We start from the raw sequence: 19987 nt of genomic DNA, 5'->3' as shown, positions 1-19987 counted from the left end.
GACTGACCAATGGGAGCCTCTGCTCTCTGAACTCTGTGGAACAAATATAATATCATGTAGTTATATAATATAATGATGTATAATATAATGTAGTGGATCCTGGTAGAAACACTGCTGGATCCTCCTACAAACACAGGACACACATGAAGATACTACATGCTGAGTACAGTTATCTCTGCCTCCAATCCTGTTTACTGTGTTGATCCTGATAGAAACACAACCAGTGACTAATGTTCACCTTCACAGAGAAAACACCAACCACAGTTACAAATGTTTCACACACAACAACATGAACTTTGAGAGTCTTACCTTTCATCAACACTCATCGCTCCAGATTTGAACTCAATGAATCGACACAAAGACCCGTCACTCTTTAAGGACACACAGCTGGGTCCAGGTCCAGGAGAGTCTGGTCTCTGATGTTGGACTCTGACAGAATCACAAACACTGATGAACAAACATGAACTCTGAAAATCTTCAAGGTTTGAGTGCTGCTCAAATTTACTACAAACTTTTCTAATGTTTGATTCTGATAAAAACACTGATCGATTATTACTTTGGACCATCAGACTGACGGCCGTCTTTGAAGTTCATATATCAACCCATAGAACGATTACTCTTTAAGAACACACAGCTGGGCCCAGGTCCTGGTCCTGGTCCAGGTCTCTTATCTTTGGTACTGAAAGAGCTATATACACCAACAAAAGTTAAAGAACTCTTCATGTTTTGTAAAAAATGTCTCTGAGTACTGTAGATAAAGATGGTAAAGGGAATGTGGCAGAGATTTCCTTCAGGGGGACACTTTGACTTTTTGAACCGTCCTGAGGACAGTTTGAGGACGACGGACACAAACCTTTAACCTTCTTACATTTTATCAGCAGACTGACGGCCATCTTTGAAATCATTTGGTAGATCCTTAGACCAAACGCTCTTGAAAGATACACAGCTGGGCTCAGGTCCAGGTCCAGCAGAGTCTGGTCCATGCTGCTGCTCTGGGCTTTATCACAAACACACACACACACACACACACACACACACACGCACGCACACACATACACACACACAAACACACACACATGCACACACGAACACACGCATACACACACACACACACACATAAGGATGTGAGTGCTGAGCTCTGACATGGAGCAGAGTCATGGACAGGTAGAGATCCTCCTCTCACCTCTGAGCTTCATGTTTCCCACACAGAGTGCTTTTAGAGGGAGGGGCTCCCTCCTCTCCGTCCTCACACTGATTCATAGCAGAGCCTCCACCTTCACACAAACACAACAACATGTTCATCATTACAACATGCTTTACACCACAGGACACACATTAGTTCTCATTGTTCTCAGTAACATGACACAGATATTCAGGACTGACACAAACCTTGTTGGAGCCCCAAACAGGACCTGATGAACCCAAACCCAGCCCCCACCCTCTCCCACAAACACACTGTGGAGACCACTTAGATGGAAGCACAGGTCCTAGCAACCTGCTGGGCATTGCTGCCTGCCGCACTTCACCGAAGCCACACGGCCAGCTGCAGGGTCATCAGCTGGGAGACTCCCTTCACAGATGTTTGACCCCTTTGGTCCCAGAATATCTCCAGGTGGTGGGCAGTAGGGAAATCTCCAGCTGGTCCTAAGATTATTCACTGCCCCACTTAGTGTGTTCCTTTTGAGCCAGAACAAGAAGCTTCCTTCCTCAGCCTCCTCAGCCAGCTCCTGCAAAGCTTTCCTCTGCTTACATCCGATAACTCCTAGTGTTTTAAGGAGGTACTGGGTAGACTTTCCAATGAACCCTCTGCAGTCCACTTCCACAGGGTAGGTGGATGCCTTTCACCCTGCTTCTGTGCATGCTGCAGCATGCCTCTCATTCCTTCTCTCAAAGGCAGCCTCCATGCCTTCCGTCCTAATGGACGGTGAGTTCACCCTTGATAACTGTCCTGGTGGAGGTTGACCACAGGCCAACGTCTGGCTGTAATGACTTTGTGTAAATCTCAAGGGGAAACCTAAGTTGATGATCCAGATCTACCCTCATGCTCCACTCACCTCCAGGTGTCAGAGTGGTCCACTCCTTTTGGCCAGTGTTTTTAGCCCAGGCTCTTTGCCTCAGGAAGTGTATCTGCTGCTGAGATAATGATGGGCTGGTCTTATTTGCCTCAACCCTGTATGCCTATAACACCTCTGCCAGCTTGCACAGGACCTGGTTGTAGTGCTATCTGTACCAGGCTTGGGTCGAAGCTGACTTGCAGCCTGTCAGTATGTGTTGCAGGCTGGGGTTCTTGGGGTCACAGAGCGATGTTGTTGGGACTCATGAGGGTGTTGTATGTGGACCTGATGAGGAAACTTAGTCTTGCTTGTGGGATCTTCCACATGTCATACCATGTTATGGCCCTGTTGGTGACTGATTCCCAGTTTGTCCACCTCCCCTGCTGTTGCTGACTTACAGCTGTAATTTTGTATGACTTGTCCTCCATTCTGGCTATTTCTGAGACCACCAGCTCTTTCCTCTTTCCTTGAGGCTTTGGACCACAATTTGGGGACTGGTCCCCACTCAAGCCCAGCCTTGCCTGCCTGAAACCGCCCTACAACCTCGTGGTGCTGCAGATTTAGCTCTCCACTTGGGCCCTGTCTGCACTGGGGCCTTGACATTCTGCATGAGAGGGTCTGATGAGTCCTTTAGCTCAAACTCAAGCCTCACATTCTCCTCACGGTAGCCTAGGCCGATCGATATCGGTGGGTGGGTGCGAATGTAATTGTTGGTTTTTGAGTCCATCCTCTGTACTGAAGTTGCAGATATCTCAGACATCTTCAGTGGCCACATCTTAGGTTGGTAAAAAGTGAATTGGTAGCACCAAGCTTTGAGTTTTCCTAGGAGTTGGCTTCTGTCTCTCTTCTCCTGACCTTCACAGAGCTGCTTCATGACTGAGCTGGCCATGTGTTTGTCCGAGAAGTCAGAAGTGTAAACCCTCCTGAGACTTTGCACTGGCTGCTCTACCAGGAGAGGTATCTTCTCCCCGTTGACAGAGAAGGAGATGTTCTCATGGCTCCCTTCTGGATGGATATGCTGCAAGACTTGGCTGGCTTGAATTCCAATCTGGCCCATTTCAGAAGCTCCTCTAGCCTTTTCAGGAGCCTGTTAGTACAGGGTGCAGTCTGCAAGGCTGTGGTAACATCATCCATGTAGCTCCTTAAAGCTGGGAACTGCAGACCTGACTCAGATCTTACCCCTCAGACCTTATGCCTTCCACCAATCAGGATAATCTCAAAGGCTGCTGTAAACAGGATAGGTGAGATGGAACCCCCCATTGCTATGCCTTCCCCAAGCTGATGACAGCCAGTCCAGACTTCCTGGCTTGTGTAGCAGATGTTGAAATTCTCAAAGTAGGAGGATACCAGGTCTTGGATGCAGGTTGGGATGTGGAAGAATTTGAAGGAGAAGATGAGGAGCTGGTGTGGGACAGATCTGTTTGCATTTTTTAGGTCAAGCCACACCACATGGAGGTTTGACTTCCTGTGTTTGGCTGATTAGATCTGATAGCAGAGTGTTCAAAACAGCCAGGAAAACCTGGCACTCCTGCCTTCCGGCAACTTGTGTTGATGTAGCCGTTGGACAGGAAGTATGTTGTCGTTCTTCTTGCAACACCAGAGGAGAAGATTTTCCCTTCCACGCGAAGTAAGGCTTTGCCTCTGAACTGGTTGATGTTACAGGAATCTTCCTCCTTTGGGATGAAAGTGGCTTATCTGCTCCCTGATGATGGGATGGATTGGGTCTTCCAGGCAGCTATCAACAGCCTCCAGAGTAGCCTCAGCATGCTGGGGCAGCTCTTGTATTTGGTCCAGGTGCTGATGTAGATCTTGCCTTTTTCTACTCTCTCTGGGGGACGAGGCACACACCCTGGCAAACAGAGGGGAATGTTCCGACAGCCATCACTAAGCTGTTCTGTTATGTTGTCCTCCAGCTCCTGCCTTGTTGTCATCAGTGTCCTGCATTTCTTGTCCTCTAGCAAATCTGGGGGGCATCTGAAGGGGTCTCGTAAGAAGCTAGCTTTTGCCTTTTTGTTCCTAGTCCTGCCTTTCCAGATCCTCTTTGCTCTTCTTAGTTTTGAGATCTGGACTGGTCTAAAGGGTCTTCAGTGAAACCAAGTCAGTGTCAGTGTTGTAAGATATTTGACCTGTGACCTCTTCATCCATGCTCTTCACTTCAGAGTATCAACAGTTAAATCTTTTCCCGCCATTGAGGAGATATTCCGTCAATCCTTGTTTTCACTATTATATGATAGGTGGTGCTGTGACAGATCATGTGGACTAGTTCAGCACTCTCCGTCCATAAACAAGCGAAGGAGGTTCCCCTGGCAACACAGGTGCGGGTGACGATAAGAGAGAGAGAGCTCGTGTGAATCCAAATGATACGTCTTTGAACTGTGTTGACGTCTTGCTCTTGTTTGATTAGGGAGGCATTTTTACGTTTGATCTACGTTCCCTTTAATGAACCCTCAAAGATTTATTTTCATACCGCATCAGATTTTCCTGAATCATGCCGACGGCACACCGGCGCAAGTAGCTTACTGTAAATTCTGATGGATTCTGATTCAGGAAATTCAGTATCTGACCCTGATCAGGAATCTGAACTTGAAAGCGGGAGTGATGGGAGTTAAAGACCTCAATCTCCACCAGCCAGCAGACGAAGAGGTAAGACATGATATATTTGATGGAGTTCATTTGGTCTAATAGCCTATTGATCACATGGGGTCAAACAGACCCAAACACCAAATGTATTTAAAGATTCAGATTCAAAGGTTTTTATTATCAATTTTCACTATATATACGAAGACATACAGGAAAAAAGAGATGCTGTTTCTCTCTTCCAGCTCTTAAATAGCAAATAGTTAATTGTAATAAAATACAGTTAAAAAACAGCCTATGTACACAGTGCAGGTAGTGCAGTGACAGTTTAAAAATGGACATTGTAAATAGATAATTGTGCAAATGATATTAAAGGGGACATATCACGCTTTTTTCATCAATATATATTGGTCTAAGAGGTCCCCAAAACATGTCTTTAAAGTTTATGCTCAAAAAAACACTTTGAAATCAGATTTTGGTCTGCCTGAAAAGTCCTCTTCTTCAGTCCTCCTCAGAACACTCTGTTTTCCCTCTGACCACGCCCCCTCAGGAAGTGGATGTGCCTCGGCTCTCCAGCACGTTGATCTAATGTTTACATGTTGGCTGAATATACACGGCTGCTCGCAGACCCGCGTTACTTCAACCCTCTGAATCTGATCCAGAATCTGATCCTGATGGAGAGGCGCCTGTAGCAGGACCTTTCTGAAGGAGTGGTCACAGATTTAGTGTTTCTTGTTGTTTTATTTATCAGTATGTAGACGTGTGTCTTGGTACACAGCTACGAACATGTAGCTATGTGGCTATGCTAACTAGCGCTAGCACTTATCCATGATAAATAAAAATCATCCACTAGATCTTCAAATCTGCAGACGTGGGGAGTAAAACCGACCTCTGCCAGAAAGGCAGCAGGACCTTTTATGAAGGATTGGTCACAGATTTAGTGTTTCTTGTTGTTTTATTTGTCAGTATGTCGACGTGTGTCTTGGTACACAGCTACAGCTACGACATGTAGCTATGTAGCTATGCTAACTAGCGCTAGCACTTATCCATGATAAATAAAAATCATCTACTAGATCTTCAAATCTGCAGACGTGGGGAGTAAAACCGACCTTTGTGTTTATTAAGACAGCCTACAACTAGCATGCCTCCCTCCTAAGCTCCTTGTTAACACACATTTGTGCAGGTAATGAAAAACAGAGGAGGGATTCAGTATTATTTTATACAGTCTATGGGCTGAACAAGCTCCGAGCTCTGACTCTGTTACAGACCGGATATTGTTGTTCCATAACAAAAACATGGAAGTCTGAAACGGTTCGTTTCACACACATTTACAGAAAGGTGTAGAAATCAAGACACGGGCAGAATGGATTTTTTTCATTCTCGGGGGGTTTGTAGACATGCCAGGGACACATATTTCAGGTAAAGAACCATTAAAAAGTCCATTTTGCATGATATGTCACCTTTAAGGTGCAGACAGTATTTGAGATAAGTAAATGATTAAGTAAATGGTTAATGTGCAAAAGCAGCTGAGGTAGAGTCCTTGTATGTAGTGAGTTTGTTACAGTCTAGGGGGCAGAGGGGGGAGGTAGTGATTGGAGTTCAGCATCCCAACAGCCTGGTGGAAAAAACTGTTCAACAGTCTGGTGGAGCGGGCCCAGAGGCTTCGGTACCTTTTCCCTGAAGGCAGGAGACTGAAGAGGGAGTGGTAGGGGTGGGAGGTGTCACCAGCGATGCTGATTGCTCTGCTGGTGAGGCGGGTGTGGAAAATGTCTGTGAGAGGGGGCAGAGGAGCACCGATGACCTTGCTGGCTGTGTTCACTATGTACTGCAGAGTCTTTTGGCAGGAGGCAGTGCAGCCACCATACCACACAGCAACACAGCCAGTGAGGACGCTCTCGATAGTACCTCTGTAAAAGGAGAACATAATGGGGGGTGGGACTTGCGCTTTCCTCAGTTTGCGGAGGAAGTAGAGCCGTTTTTGAGCCTTCTTGGCCAGCGATGCGGTGTTGTTGCTCACCCTCTCCACAGCAGCACCGTTGATGGTCAGTGGGAGGTGCTGCTGTTGGCCTCTCCTGAAGTCCACGACAATCTCTGTGGTTTTCCCCACGTTGAGGAAGAGGTTGTTGTCGCTGCATCACTGGACCAGTTGGCTCATCTCTTTTCTGTAGTTGGCCTCATCGTTGTTGGTGATGAGGCCCACCACCGTAGTGTCGTCCGCATATTTGACGATGTGGTTGGTGCTGTAGGTGGGCACACAGTCGTGGGTCAGCAGGGTAAAGAGCAGCGGGCTGAGCACACATCCTTGAACAATCTCACTGTGCTCAGTGAGATTGTTCTGGAGGAGTTGCTGCCGACTCTCGCAGTTTGTGGCCTCCCTGTGAGAAAGTCCAGCACCCAGTTGCACAGGTAGTTTTGAGTCCCAAGTGGCAGAGTTTCTGGATCAGCTGTTGAGGGATGACTGTGTTAAACGCTGAACTAAAATCTAGGAACAGCGGTCTCACACAAGAGTTCTTTGAGTCCAGGTGGGTGAGGGCTGGATGAAGAGCAGCAGAAATGGCGTCCTCTATGGACCTGTTTGACCTGTATGCAAACTAAAACGGGTCATGGGAGGGAGGGATGATGGATTTGATGTTGTGCTCAAAGCACTTCATGATGATGGAGGTTAGTGCTACCCAATAGTCATCGTGGCTGGATGGGTGGGGGTTCTTTGGGACCGGAATTATGGTAACAGCTTTGAAGCACGTGGGGACAACAGCTTGGCTCAGGGAGGTGTTTAAGATGTCAGTGAGGACATCCGTGAGCTCCTCAGCACAGTCCCTCAGAACGCAGCCAGGTATGTTGTCTCGTCTGGCTGCCTTGCATGGGCTAAATCCTGGAGAGGGTTTTCCTCACGCTGGCTGGAGCCAGATACAAAACCTTTTCACCAGGGGCAGGTGTGGCTTTCTGTGTCGTTGTGTTGTTGTGTGTATCAAAGCGGCCAAACAAGTTGTTGAGGTTGTTTAGCAGTGCAGTGTCACTTTCAAAGGTCTGTGGTGCTGGTTTGTAGTCTGTGAGGGTTTAGATGCCACGCCAGAGAAACCGTGTATCCCTGGTGTCCCTGAAGTGGCCAGATAGTTTCTTGCGATACTGTCTTTTTGCTTCCCTGATGCCACGGGACAGGTTAGCTCTGGCTGTTGCTAGCCTATCAGGGTCACCAGCCCTAAGGCTGCATCCCGAGCCCTCAGGAGTCTGTGAACCTCTGCTGTCAGCCATGGCTTCTGGTTAGCTTGGACAGCGATGGTTGTTGTCATTCAGCCATGATTAAATAAAAATGAAAGCACAGCAGTCCCTCGCATCATGCTGCACAGATCTCAGGAGCTGTATGTGGTCCAACTTATTGTCCAGGAAGCGTATGTTCGCCACAATGAGGGATGGTAACGCTGGTCTGTGTGGGCTAGCAGCTAACCTAGCACGGATGCCTCCGAGCTTGCCCTGCTTCTGTTTCCTCTCCCGCAATTTCCAGCTCCTCCTTTCTGGGTGAGATGCAGCAGGTAAGTCCTGAGATGTTGGAGCGCGGCAGAGAAGTCTCAGGCCTTGAAGATCCTTTGTGACTTTCTGGTTCAGAATTTGGCGTTCTACCAAATTCCTACGGTCCAGAAGACACTGACGACTGTACTTTTAAACATCGTCGACTGTGAACTGCACGTGCACGTCCGTGAGCATGAATCACAGGAACACATCCTTAAACACATATTAGTACACACAAAGCTTGGAGAGAGAGGGGCCGCTGTGTCCGTGCGCACTGCCAAGAAAAAAATAAATAATCAGATGATCCAACGTGAATGAAACCACATATATGTTTGTGTATTTATATGCATGAAACCAAACGGAAGGCTTCACTGATTTATTGATCAAACAAAATCCTCCTCTCAGGTAGGATGGAACAGAGCAGCTGCACCGAGAGTGCAGTTATTACTACACACTAAATTCACAAAAGTGGAACAGAGCAGGCAGAAGAAGACTGAATTACAAACAAAACAAGGAAAAGCTAACAGAGATCATTTAAACACACAGTGGTGTGAATATAGGCTACAGTAGATCTATATGGATCATTCATAGTTTTCCTGTGAGGTCACACACTTATGGAACTGCTCTGAAGTTTCTCCTCTTTTTCCTCCGGTGCATTGAATCGTGTTTTGCTCTGTAAACTCCGACTCATAAAGTTGTCCAGGTGTGTCTGCAGTAAACGGCATGACATTGGCGTGGTGAGAATCACTCATTAAGATTAGTTGTATTTTTGTCTCTACAAAGCTGCAGACCTGAACAGCTGATCAGTGCGTTGCAGGCGGAGGAGCACGTCTGTGTTGCGTCCGCAAATAATGCAAAAGAAACCCCAGACTCTCTGATGTCAAAATGAAGTGCAGAATAAAATCACAAGTAGAGCGTACACCTAAACAGAGATGAGTGCTTGGGTCAGAGTCTTTAAAATGAGCTGAATTACCTGGTAGGGCTGACCCGGTCTGCAGAAACTGTAGCCTAGCCTGCATGCTGTTTCTCCAGCAGTTTTTCATTACAGGGGCCGAGCTGAGCAGCATCCGTTATGGCTAGTACAATTTCTATTGACATAAAACTCATACAACCCCACTTCAAAAACACTGAAATATCCCTTTAAGATTCCCATCTGAGAAATAAAATCCTGAGAGGAGGAGATGTGGATTCATTCTATTAGACATTCTGCTGTCCCTGCTGAGGGAACAAAACAAGGATCAAAGTCCACACGTCTTTGAGCTTTGAACATGTCATTAACAGTAAGTTGAAGTAAATGCAGAGTATTTTAATTCATGTATGTTTAGTGGATGTAGTACTCCTGACATGGTCGGTGTGTGTGGACCGACTCCAGCAGTAACTTGTTGTCAACGCTAGCAAACCGGCTAACGCTAGCTTAGTGATAAAGTCTGTTTTCACACAGTCTGGTGATAAAGCGTTCTTGGGTCAGTTAAGGAGAAAGTTAATATTTTGTGTCGAGGCTTGACAGTGAACTTTTGAGACGGAGAGATGGTTTGCCACGTCTGTATGAATGGAAGCCGTCATGTTACTACCCTCCTTTTTGCCCTCCAGGCTTCTACGGTGGTCACGTGACTGAAAACTATGAATTACCACAGCACAGCTACGTGTGTATACGACACACACACAAACCCCCTGCAGTAAAGCTGCATCAGACAGAGACGCTCCAAACAGTATGATGTAGTTTATAACTTCACAGAAATAAGTTTGTTTGTTTCATATTTTTTAGTTTATGCAAAGACCCAGAAGGAATACTGTAGGCTGAAGGTGGATTTATACTTCTGTGTCGCCCCTACACAGCAGGGGCTGATGCAGAAAATGAGCCCCACATACTTGTGCGTCGATTTGTCGGTGTCACGCAGCAATTCTCCACCGAAACACTTGAGGGCAGTGTGGTCTCTCTGATAGCTGGTCACCTGCTTTTGGCCCCACTACGTTCTCTGTTTACTTTCCCACAGAGATTCAGAGCGTGTTCTGTTAATCTACAGCTGATACATGTTGCTGTTTATCATACAGACATGATTACATGAAGAATAGAGAGGAGGAGATGAAATACACGGCCGATGTCCGGGATCCTAGAAGTGCTGTTGATGCGGGAAACACAATGCCACAGAGGGGATCAATCACAGGGCTTGCGGTCCGTGTCGATTCCACACGTAGTTAAATTTTGGATGAGGTGCACGTCAGCTACGTGCGTAGGTATGGGAGCTATAAGGACCCCCGGCGTAGGGTACGCTGTCAATTCAACACAGAAGTATAAATCAGCCTTAACTATTGATCACTATCACTAGCATAAAGCTAATGATGAAAACAGCGTTGTATAGAAATGATTCCATCCTGATCAACTTGATCCAAATAAGGTGATTGTAGCTGTGACCAATATTCCAACATGAAATAAGCTATGATCTTATTTCAGACAAAAAGTAGAGGAAGCTAAGGTCCAGGTCTCCTTCTCGCATCCCTCCTCCCAGAGGTAGGAGAAGAAAATGTATTTATTTAGAGATGTTATGGATGATAATGAAATTACACAATGTAAGGTCAGATATTTACAGATGTTACACATGATAAGGAATGCTAACGCTCCAACACGTGTGTAAATATTTTATTCTGCCATAAAATGCAGATTTGTCAGGTTTGCTATTTTCCTGGATTTCCAGTTTACTCAGGTATTTGTCAAAATATTTTTTTTAGTTTAACAATATTTGAGTGTTTTTTTAATGAGTTCTTATCTGACAGTAAGACATCCCCCTGAGAAATGTAAACACACAGCCTGTATGGAAACTTTGTAAGATACCATTTCTAAAGGGGATGTCTTAGTGTCATAAAGTATGTTGTTCTGCCATTTTAGGTAATAATACACAATACTACTGTAAGAAAATATTATTGTTTTATATTATATTCACATATATATTTGTGTTATTAATTGAATATGTTGATGTTTCAAATGAAAAAAACAAACTGTACATATTATTTTTCTGCCGTGAGATGTCCAAAATATGCTATCTGAATAAAAAATGAAACAGGTTAGAAATGAAAGCTGAAGCTCTGTTCTCTCATTTGATGTGTTCATTGTTTCTATATTCATAGAACTAAACATTTGAGGGAGTTTCAAAGTGTACCAAACTTGTTGACAAATGCTGGCGGGGAAAGAGTTAATGAATCAAAGCACCTGAGCCAAGTGGATCCAGGCTATCAGACCGGTTCACACACTCCCTGTACTTCTTACTGATGGTGTGACTCAGATTACAATCAAACTACTGCTGACTCTACTCCACAAACACAAACTATAGAACAGGTCAATCTTTGTCAAATCACTGCTCTTTAACTTAGACAGAAACTCTACAACATATTTCAAACAGCCAATCAGCATCCAGAAACATTTCTCCAGTCAAACAGTGATCCAGCAGCGTGTGAGCACGGTGATCCTGATCATCACACATGTAGAGATTTCTCTTGAAGGATTCTCACCTGTTGAAGTGAGTTCAGGTCAGCTTACAGACACTTTCCACCTTCATGTGTGGAGAGAAGAAGCTGCTGGTTTGTCCCTCATCAGTCCTGATGTGTCTGTGTGCGTTTGATCTGAGGACGCCGTCACACCCTCATACCTTCAGTGTGACATCACTCTAACCTGTGTCAGAGACCCAGTCAGTGTCAGATTACACACTGATCACATGATGTAGTTCTCCTAAATGACCTCTAGATGGTGCTAACTAACCTTCTAATGAAACAAACAGCAGCACTGACAGATGTGATGAAGCAGCACTGAGGATCACAGCGGGTGCATCTCAAAGCTCTCCACTGTCTCCTCTCTCCTCTCTCCTCCACCAAACAGGAAGTAGTTACTGGCCCGCCATATTAAGTGGCGTCCCAAAGCTCTTAACGCTGCTCGGAGGACGGAGGAGACTAATCGGAGGAGCGATGAAAGAGGAGACACGAGAACAGTCTTCACGGAGGTCTTGTCATTGACAGACACGCCCCCTTGTCACATGTCAGCAGCATGGTATAAAACAATACTATAACCCCAATACTTTTGACAGCTCATTTTATTCAAAGTTAATGGCTGATATATCTTTGATCAGCCCCCCTTTTGTTATATTAGGAGGGAATTTCAATTGCGGATTGGTTCCCGAAATGGACCACAGTCCATCTAAAACTAGATCTTTCTCGAGAATCGACTATTTATTTCACAGGACTAAATCCTGCTCTATTGATGCTTGCGTCCTTTCCGATTATTCATCAGTTTCTATAGAACTCCTACCACCTTATCATGACCCTCTATCTCGACACTGGCGCCTAAATCCATCTCTTCTCAGCGATCCTGAATTTGTAACATATTTAGAAAAACAATGGGAACTTTTTATTTCCACTAATGAATCGCCTGATGTCTCTGCATCTACTTTATGGGAAACAGGCAAGGCCTTCCTGAGAGGGAGCATTATTTCTTATACAGCTGCAAAGAGGACAAATTCACTGAAGAAACAATTAGAGCCTTGAGCAGCAAATCAAAACCTTGGATAGAGTCTTTAAAGCCTCTTCCTCTGTATCTGTTTAAAAAATTAGAAGCAGCGCGCTCTGCCTTAGATCAACTCCTAACCCAAAATGTAGAATCAGCTATTTTTTTTGCTAAGCATAGATTACTTGAATCTGGAAACAAACCTGGCAGACTCCTTGCCAGACTCGCAAAAGGCTGGGCAGGGTCTTCTGTAATCCCATCACTCAAGGATTGTAAGGGGAAACAACATTTTGAAACCAAAGTTATGAGTAAAATAATGAAAACATTTTAGCAAAATCTTTACTCTTCTGAGTGTCAGAATACTTCCCTTTTGAGAAATCGATTTTTTGATGGAATACATTTTCCAACTCTGTCTGAAACTCACAGAAATTATCTATGCAGACCAATCACAACACAGGAAGTACTAGATACTATTAAATCTCTACAAAGTGGAAAAGCCCCAGGTCCTGACAGGTACGGCCCTGAATTCTATAAAAAAATGTCCAGGCTGGTGGTTGGACCTTTAACTAAAATGCTTATTGAATCTTTTGAAAGGGGAACACTTCCACCAACTCTAAATCTTGCCCATATATCCTTGATTTTGAAAAAAGATGAACCCTCAGATAGCTGTGCTTCTTACAGACCAATAAGTTTACTCGGAGTTGATAGCAAAATATTATCCAAGCTTCTGGCACAAAGACTGGAGGAGGTCTTGCCCATGTTGGTTGGATCGGACCAGACAGGGTTTATAAAAGGTAGGTACTCCCACTCCAATGTCCGCCGGCTCCTGAATGTTATACAATTTTCACAAAATATAAAGAAAAGGATCCTTGCTGTTTCATTAGACACAGAAAAAGCTTTTGATCGAGTCGAGTGGGAGTATCTATTTGATGTTAACAGGTTTGGTTTGGGCTCTGATTTCACTACATGGGTTAAGCTTCTATATAGATCTCCATCTGCAAGAGTTCTGGTAAATGGTTCAGTGTCTGATATGTTCCCTATGAATAGAGGCACACGTCAGGGCTGTCCCCTCTCGCCACTTTTATTTGCACTTGCGCTTGAGCCTCTCGCAGAGGCGTTTAGAACCAACCATTGTCTTTCTGGTGTGACGCTGGGAGATGCAGAATACAGGATCTCGCTTTTTGCTGATGATATTTTGCTGTTTATTACTAATCCAGAGAGATCCATACCGGTATTGGAATCAATTATAAGTCAATTTGGCCAAATTTCAGGATACAAAATTAATTATGACAAATCAGAGGCCTTGCCTCTCGGAGAATTCGGTGACCCTGATACCCTTGTTAATTTTCCGTTCAGGTGGTCAGTTTCAGGCTTTACCTATCTGGGGATTAGAGAATATGCAGACATAAAAGAACTGTATAAATTAAATTTTACTCCAACTTTGAAAACAGATAAAAATGTCCTCAACAGATGGTTTGATCTTCCTCTGTCATGGATGTGTTATGATTGTCACTAGGACTGGACCCAAATGCAAAACTCAGGCAAGCTGGATTGTGAAAAATACAAGTGTTTATTTAGAGTGAACTCCGTGGTAATGGCGCCGTGGGTAACGAGCGGAGCAGTCCCTCTTTCCAGCGTCCTTCCACAGAGGGTAACTGGAGCTCAGGCAAAGGCAGGCAGGTTCAGCAGCAGACAGGGAAGCAATCAGCAGAAGAGCAGGAAGCATGCACGGCAAACTCTGAATCTAGATGAAAACACACAAGGACGTCAGCTTGACACACACAAAGACAAGCAAAACAAAAACATGCTTGAGGAGCCACGGACTCAGTGTACCACTTAAAACTGAAGTACGATCTTGCAACGAGTAGGAGAGAATCCGGAGTCTTTATAGGAGAGGGTTGATTATTGAGTGGCTTCACCTGGTGCTGCCTGCAGAATGGAAACCCCGGCCACATTCACCCACAAGACACAAACAAGGGGAAGAGACACAGGAGGAGGAGCAACAGACAGGGAAATGACAAAACACACACAAAGAGGGAGAGGAGAGGGCTGCCATGATGAGGATCATGACAGGATGGGTAGAATAAGCTTGATTAAGATGAATGTGCTCCCCAGGATATTGTACCCAATGCAAATGCTGCCACTTAAGATCACTAGAAGAGTTATTTCAGACATTGAAAGATCTCTTTCAAAATTTATATGGCATGGAAAGAAATCTAGACTAAATATGAAGACCTTACAGCTGCCAATAGACAGAGGGGGTCAGGCACTTCCTAATTTTCTATATTACAATTGGGCCTGCCACGGAAGGAAAATATCTCATTGGCTAAACCATTTTATACATCAAGGGGAGCCTTTAACAGATTCATGGTGTTGTTCCCCTCTCTCTCTTTTTAGTCTCCTATCAACTGACGCTGGCAAACTGCCAACAGACGTTAAAAACAACCCTGTCATGTTGAGTACACTTAGAATTTGGAGAGACATTACTAAACACTTTGGCTGGAGAGGTTTCTCATCAACATTACAACCTTTGACCCAAAATAAAGCCTTCTCTCCAGGTATAAGGAAAAGTATTTTCAATGAATGGTAATCAAAGGGTCTAAGATTTGTGGCTGATTTATTTCAAAATGGTGATTTTATGTCATTCAATCAACTCAACACCAAATACAGAATACCAAACAGCCACTTCTTTGGTTATCTCCAAGTTAGGCGTTTCGTCCAATCAGATCTGTGTATCCCCACTGATCAACCACTGCTAAATGCAATTGAAATTTTTTTTTTTTCTCAATTCTAGTTTAAATGCTCTCAACAACAGAAAAAGAATTTCCCGTTTTTATGAAAAGTTACATCCTATTAATTGTGATAGGATTGAGAGAACTAGAGAATTATGGGAAAGGGACTTGGAGGTTGAGCTGAGTTGAGCTATGTGTAAAAATGAATAAAATATATATACAAAAAAAAAAAAAAGTAGGGGGGATAAAACCAGCCTTAATAATTACAGACCCATCAGCCTACTCAACACGGACTACAAAATAATTGCAAAGGTGTTAGCAAACAGGTTAAAAACAGTAATTGGGACAATCATTCACCACAACCAAGCTTACAGTATACCGGACAGAGACATTTCAGACTCCATTTTAAATATTAAACAATTGGTGAAACAAATGGAAGCCGATGAGGGACTCTGGCTAGCAATCGACCTCAACAAGGCCTTCGACCGTGTGGAGCATGAGTTTCTACATGCTACACTGGAAAGATTTGGCTTTGGCAAGGGTTTCGTGAGTTGGATTGACCTATTGTACAGCAAGGCTGAGAGTAAAATTAAATGTAACGGTTTCATGACGGACTCGATTAAAATAAATAGGTCGATTAGACAGGGCTGCCCACTGTCGGCTTTGCTATACAGCATTGTAGCAGAACCTTTGGCAGCCTTAATAATAAATGATGAAAGCATTTTCGGGATAGGTCCTGAAAGTGACAAGATTGTGCAATATGCGGACGATATTAACATACTGGTGAGGAGCAAAAATGACATTGCACCTGTGTTAAAACATCTGCGAACCTATGAGCTAGCCTCTGGTGCAAAAATTAATGAGGAAAAATCTGAATTGATGTTCCTCGGTAAAGCAAAATCAGTAAAGAATGTGTGGGGTTTTAAAACTGTGTGCACACTGAGGAAAGTTTTGGGTGTTTATGTGGGAACACATGAAGATGAAGCAGATGATAAAACATGGAAAGAAGTAATTAGTAAAATGAAGTGTGTGTTGAACTTGTGGAAAGCCAGAGGCCTCTTCTTGAGAGGAAGGGTAACTGTAGTAAATGCGCTCGTGATGTCAAAAGTGAACCATGCATTGAGCACTTGTGCATTGCCGGCCTGGGCCTTGAAAGAAATGACAGATGTAGTTAATAGCTTTATTTGGAAAGGACGAGCAAATTTGATAGCTCACAAAACAATGATAGCAGGTAAAAATCAGGGTGGGCTAGCTTTGATCGACTTGAAAACTAAAAAGTCAGCACTCAGATTGAAATTAATAGGTAAATTTATGGCTCAGGACGTGCACTTGGTTTGGAAAAACTTTCTCAGCAGGTCAATAAGTACGTTTGGTCTCCGCAGCACAGCCAACCTGTTGCAGTTTCACAAACCGGAATCATACAGTCACCTATCACCGTTTTTCCAAGAAGTGCTCAGTGCGTGAGTCAAGGTTTTACCCCTGACTGTCCCAGAGTGTGGAAAGAGAGCTCATGTGCTGCAGTTACCCTTCCTCTCAAGTCCATACTTCACAAGGGACGGGAGGCCACTAGTGTGCAAGGCCTTGTCCGATGCAGGCCTGGTGCAGGTAAAGCACATTGTGAACGCGGGGGGGGGGGGATATCGATGTGCCTGCCATTGTCAATGTCCTCAGATGTAAAAATACTGCATACAGAAGAGGTGTGGTGCGAAATATATGTGAGTGTGTGATAGGTTGTGTGCCGGAGGAGTGGGGAAAACTCCTCAGGTCCAGAGCTGCAAAGGTGGAGGGCGATGGCGTGAGGGTCCTCCTGTGTCTCGTGAGAGAAAACATAACATTACATCAGTCAAAAGTAAAACATGGTATCATAGCTTGCTCACATCAGAAATCAAACAACACACAGCTAACATCAAATGGCGTGCTGCATACCCACATCTTGACACATCAGTCATCTGGCGCAACATTGCAGTACCCCACACCACACATGCAGTTTTCAACCTGGATTTCACGCTGAGGCACAGGAGGATCTTCACTGGCATCGTCCTCCACCAAATGCATAAAGACGTGTATGCACGACAGTGCGAGGTGTGCAAGATGGAGGACAAGAGTTTGGAGCACCTATTTCTGAGGTGCGTTAAGCTCTCTTCCTTTTGGGAAAGAATCGCGGGGCTTTTGAAGACGCACTGCTTTTTTGACCTGCGTGCTGAGAAAGAGTGGGAATTGTATGTGTGGTTTGGGATTGTGGAAAGAAAGAAGAAATTCACTGATTGTGAATATTGTCTTAGCGTTGGCGAGAATAGCGATTTTTAGTCGCAGGAACTTTGCACTGTATGAAGGGAAATTGTTGAATGTATGGGAAATGTGTGTGTGTCGGTTGAAAGGGAGTTTGAATGTGATGTATTGTGCCAATCGGGAGTTTTTTGAAGGGACAATTATTGGGGACACTACTAAAATGATGATGTGTGTTCTATTGGTACCGTCTGGCACAATAGGCTCCTGGCTAGCTTGCCAAGTTTATGTAACCCTTTAACTGAGGTTAGCTTAATGTGCTGGATTAACGTTTAAACAAAGAAACACTAACATGGGCTAGTTAACAGAAGAAACACAGGAACGACTACGGAGCCTAAAGTGAACAAACCATACCAGAAGAAACCACACCAACACAGCATTTTTCCTTTAAAGGATCTCTCCTCACATTTACTTGGTTGAGGAGGAAACACAATCATCACAACATTAATCATGACATCACACATCTTACCCGGGCAAGTAAAAGAAAATAAACAAATCAGTCCTTTACTCTTGGTTCTAACTCTCGTTACTCAAACATGTGCGCTGCAACCGCACGGGTGAACAGTTCAGTCCAACCACTGGACTGTGGACACAGTCCTCGCTTGCCACCTCCTGCGTGCACTTGAGTTCAGTCCAGTTCTTCGGGGTCGTAGCTCTGCGTGTAGTTGAGTTCAGTTCACATCTTGGGGGTTGTAGCTCTACACGTAATTGTGTTCAGTCCATCTCCTCGTGGCTCGCCATCACAGATCCGCCGAATCCACACTCCAACTCCTGGTGGGTGCAAAAAAACCTGACCTACAATAGTAAGGTCAGAGTCAAACTCGATAACTTATGACTAATGATGAAATATAGCTAGCACAATTTTATCAGTGTTTCCTGTTACTCTGATACCAAGACGACAACCATTACAACTAATGGAAACGACAAAATAAACAGTGACAGTATCTTTCTAAATTCAAACATTCATGTGTATTAAATAACATGACAGTCAAACCAAACCATTAGACCATTAAATGGCCACACCAAATATTCAAACTCTGTGCCATACAATGGCAACATGAACTCATATTCACCCCACTCTAGGGCTACCAACAGCCACAGGCTGAAGTGCTTAAACATTCAGTTAAGCTACTCTTTAAAGTGCTGTAGCTCAATTAAGGCATATAAACAAATGAAGTTACTCTTTACAGTGCAGAAGCACAGTTAGGGATTTTAAACAAATGAAGTTACTCTTTACAGTGCTGAAGCACAGTTAGGGATTTTAAACAAATGAAGTTACTCTTTACAGTGCAGAAGCACAGTTAGGGCTTTCAAACAAATGAAGTTACTCTTTACAGTGCAGAAGCACAGTTAAGAAATTTAAACACATTAAGTTACTCTTTACAGTGCTGAAGCACAGTTAGGGATTTTAAACAAATGAAGTTACTCTTTACAGTGCAGAAGCACAGTTAAGACTTTTAAACAAATGAAGTTGCTCTTTACAGTGCAGAAGCACAGTTAAGACTTTTAAACAAATGAAGTTGCTCTTTACAGTGCAGAAGCACAGTTAAGACTTTTAAACAAATGAAGTTACTCTTTACAGTGCAGAAGCACAGTTAGGGCTTTTAAACAAATGAAGTTACTCTTTACAGTGCAGAAGCACAGTTAGGGCTTTTAAACAAATGAAGTTACTCTTTACAGTGCAGAAGCACAGTTAAGACATTTAAACACATTAAGTTACTCTTTACAGTGCAGAAGCACAGTTAGGGCTTTTAAACAAATGAAGTTACTCTTTACAGTGCAGAAGCACAGTTAAGACATTTAAACACATTAAGTTACTCTTTACAGTGCAGAAGCACAGTTAAGACATTTAAACAAATGAAGTTACTCTTTACAGTGCAGAAGCACAGTTAGACTTTTAAACAAATGAAGTTACTCTTTACAGTGCTGAAGCACAGTTAGGGCTTTTAAACAAATGAACCATTCAGTAAAATAATTTAGCTTTGCTACTGACTGCAGCTAAATGAATGGTGCTTTTCATTGCGGCTAGCAGGGCTAACGTTAGCATCTCACATAACACAGGGAGCAGCAGCACTGGGCATTAGCGGTTAGCACTAGCCGCAAGCATAGCAATCTGCTGTTAGCATCAGCTTCTTAAGTGTGTGGCATTTAGAGCTCACCATGCAAATCCTCAACAGAGTTTCCTTGTCCTCTTCTCTTCTCCTCTCCCATGAGAGGTGGTTGCGTTCCAGGGGCTCTTAACCAGCTTGCGCTCGTGGTGGCTGCTCATCCATGCAGTGCTTGTAAGGGACTGCCTGAAACACCATCACCTGTGTTGTAGTTGCCACACAGGAAGTACGACA

General features: G+C 44.0%; 1 long non-coding RNA gene across 1 annotated transcript; it reads right to left on the bottom strand.

The window, feature by feature from the left end:
- Positions 1–18024: 18024 nt before the first annotated feature.
- On the bottom strand, positions 18025–19987 carry LOC117823634. Its single transcript, XR_004633442.1, has 2 exons — positions 19805–19987; positions 18025–18440 (listed from the first exon to the last, which is right to left on the bottom strand). It is a non-coding gene; the product is annotated as an uncharacterized LOC117823634 (long non-coding RNA).

The sequence above is a fragment of the Notolabrus celidotus genome, chromosome 13 (genome assembly GCF_009762535.1).
Source record: "Notolabrus celidotus isolate fNotCel1 chromosome 13, fNotCel1.pri, whole genome shotgun sequence".
Taxonomy (NCBI): domain Eukaryota; kingdom Metazoa; phylum Chordata; class Actinopteri; order Labriformes; family Labridae; genus Notolabrus; species Notolabrus celidotus.
The sequence above is the reverse complement of the archived record's forward strand: the minus strand, read 5'-3'. Positions and strand labels throughout refer to the sequence as shown.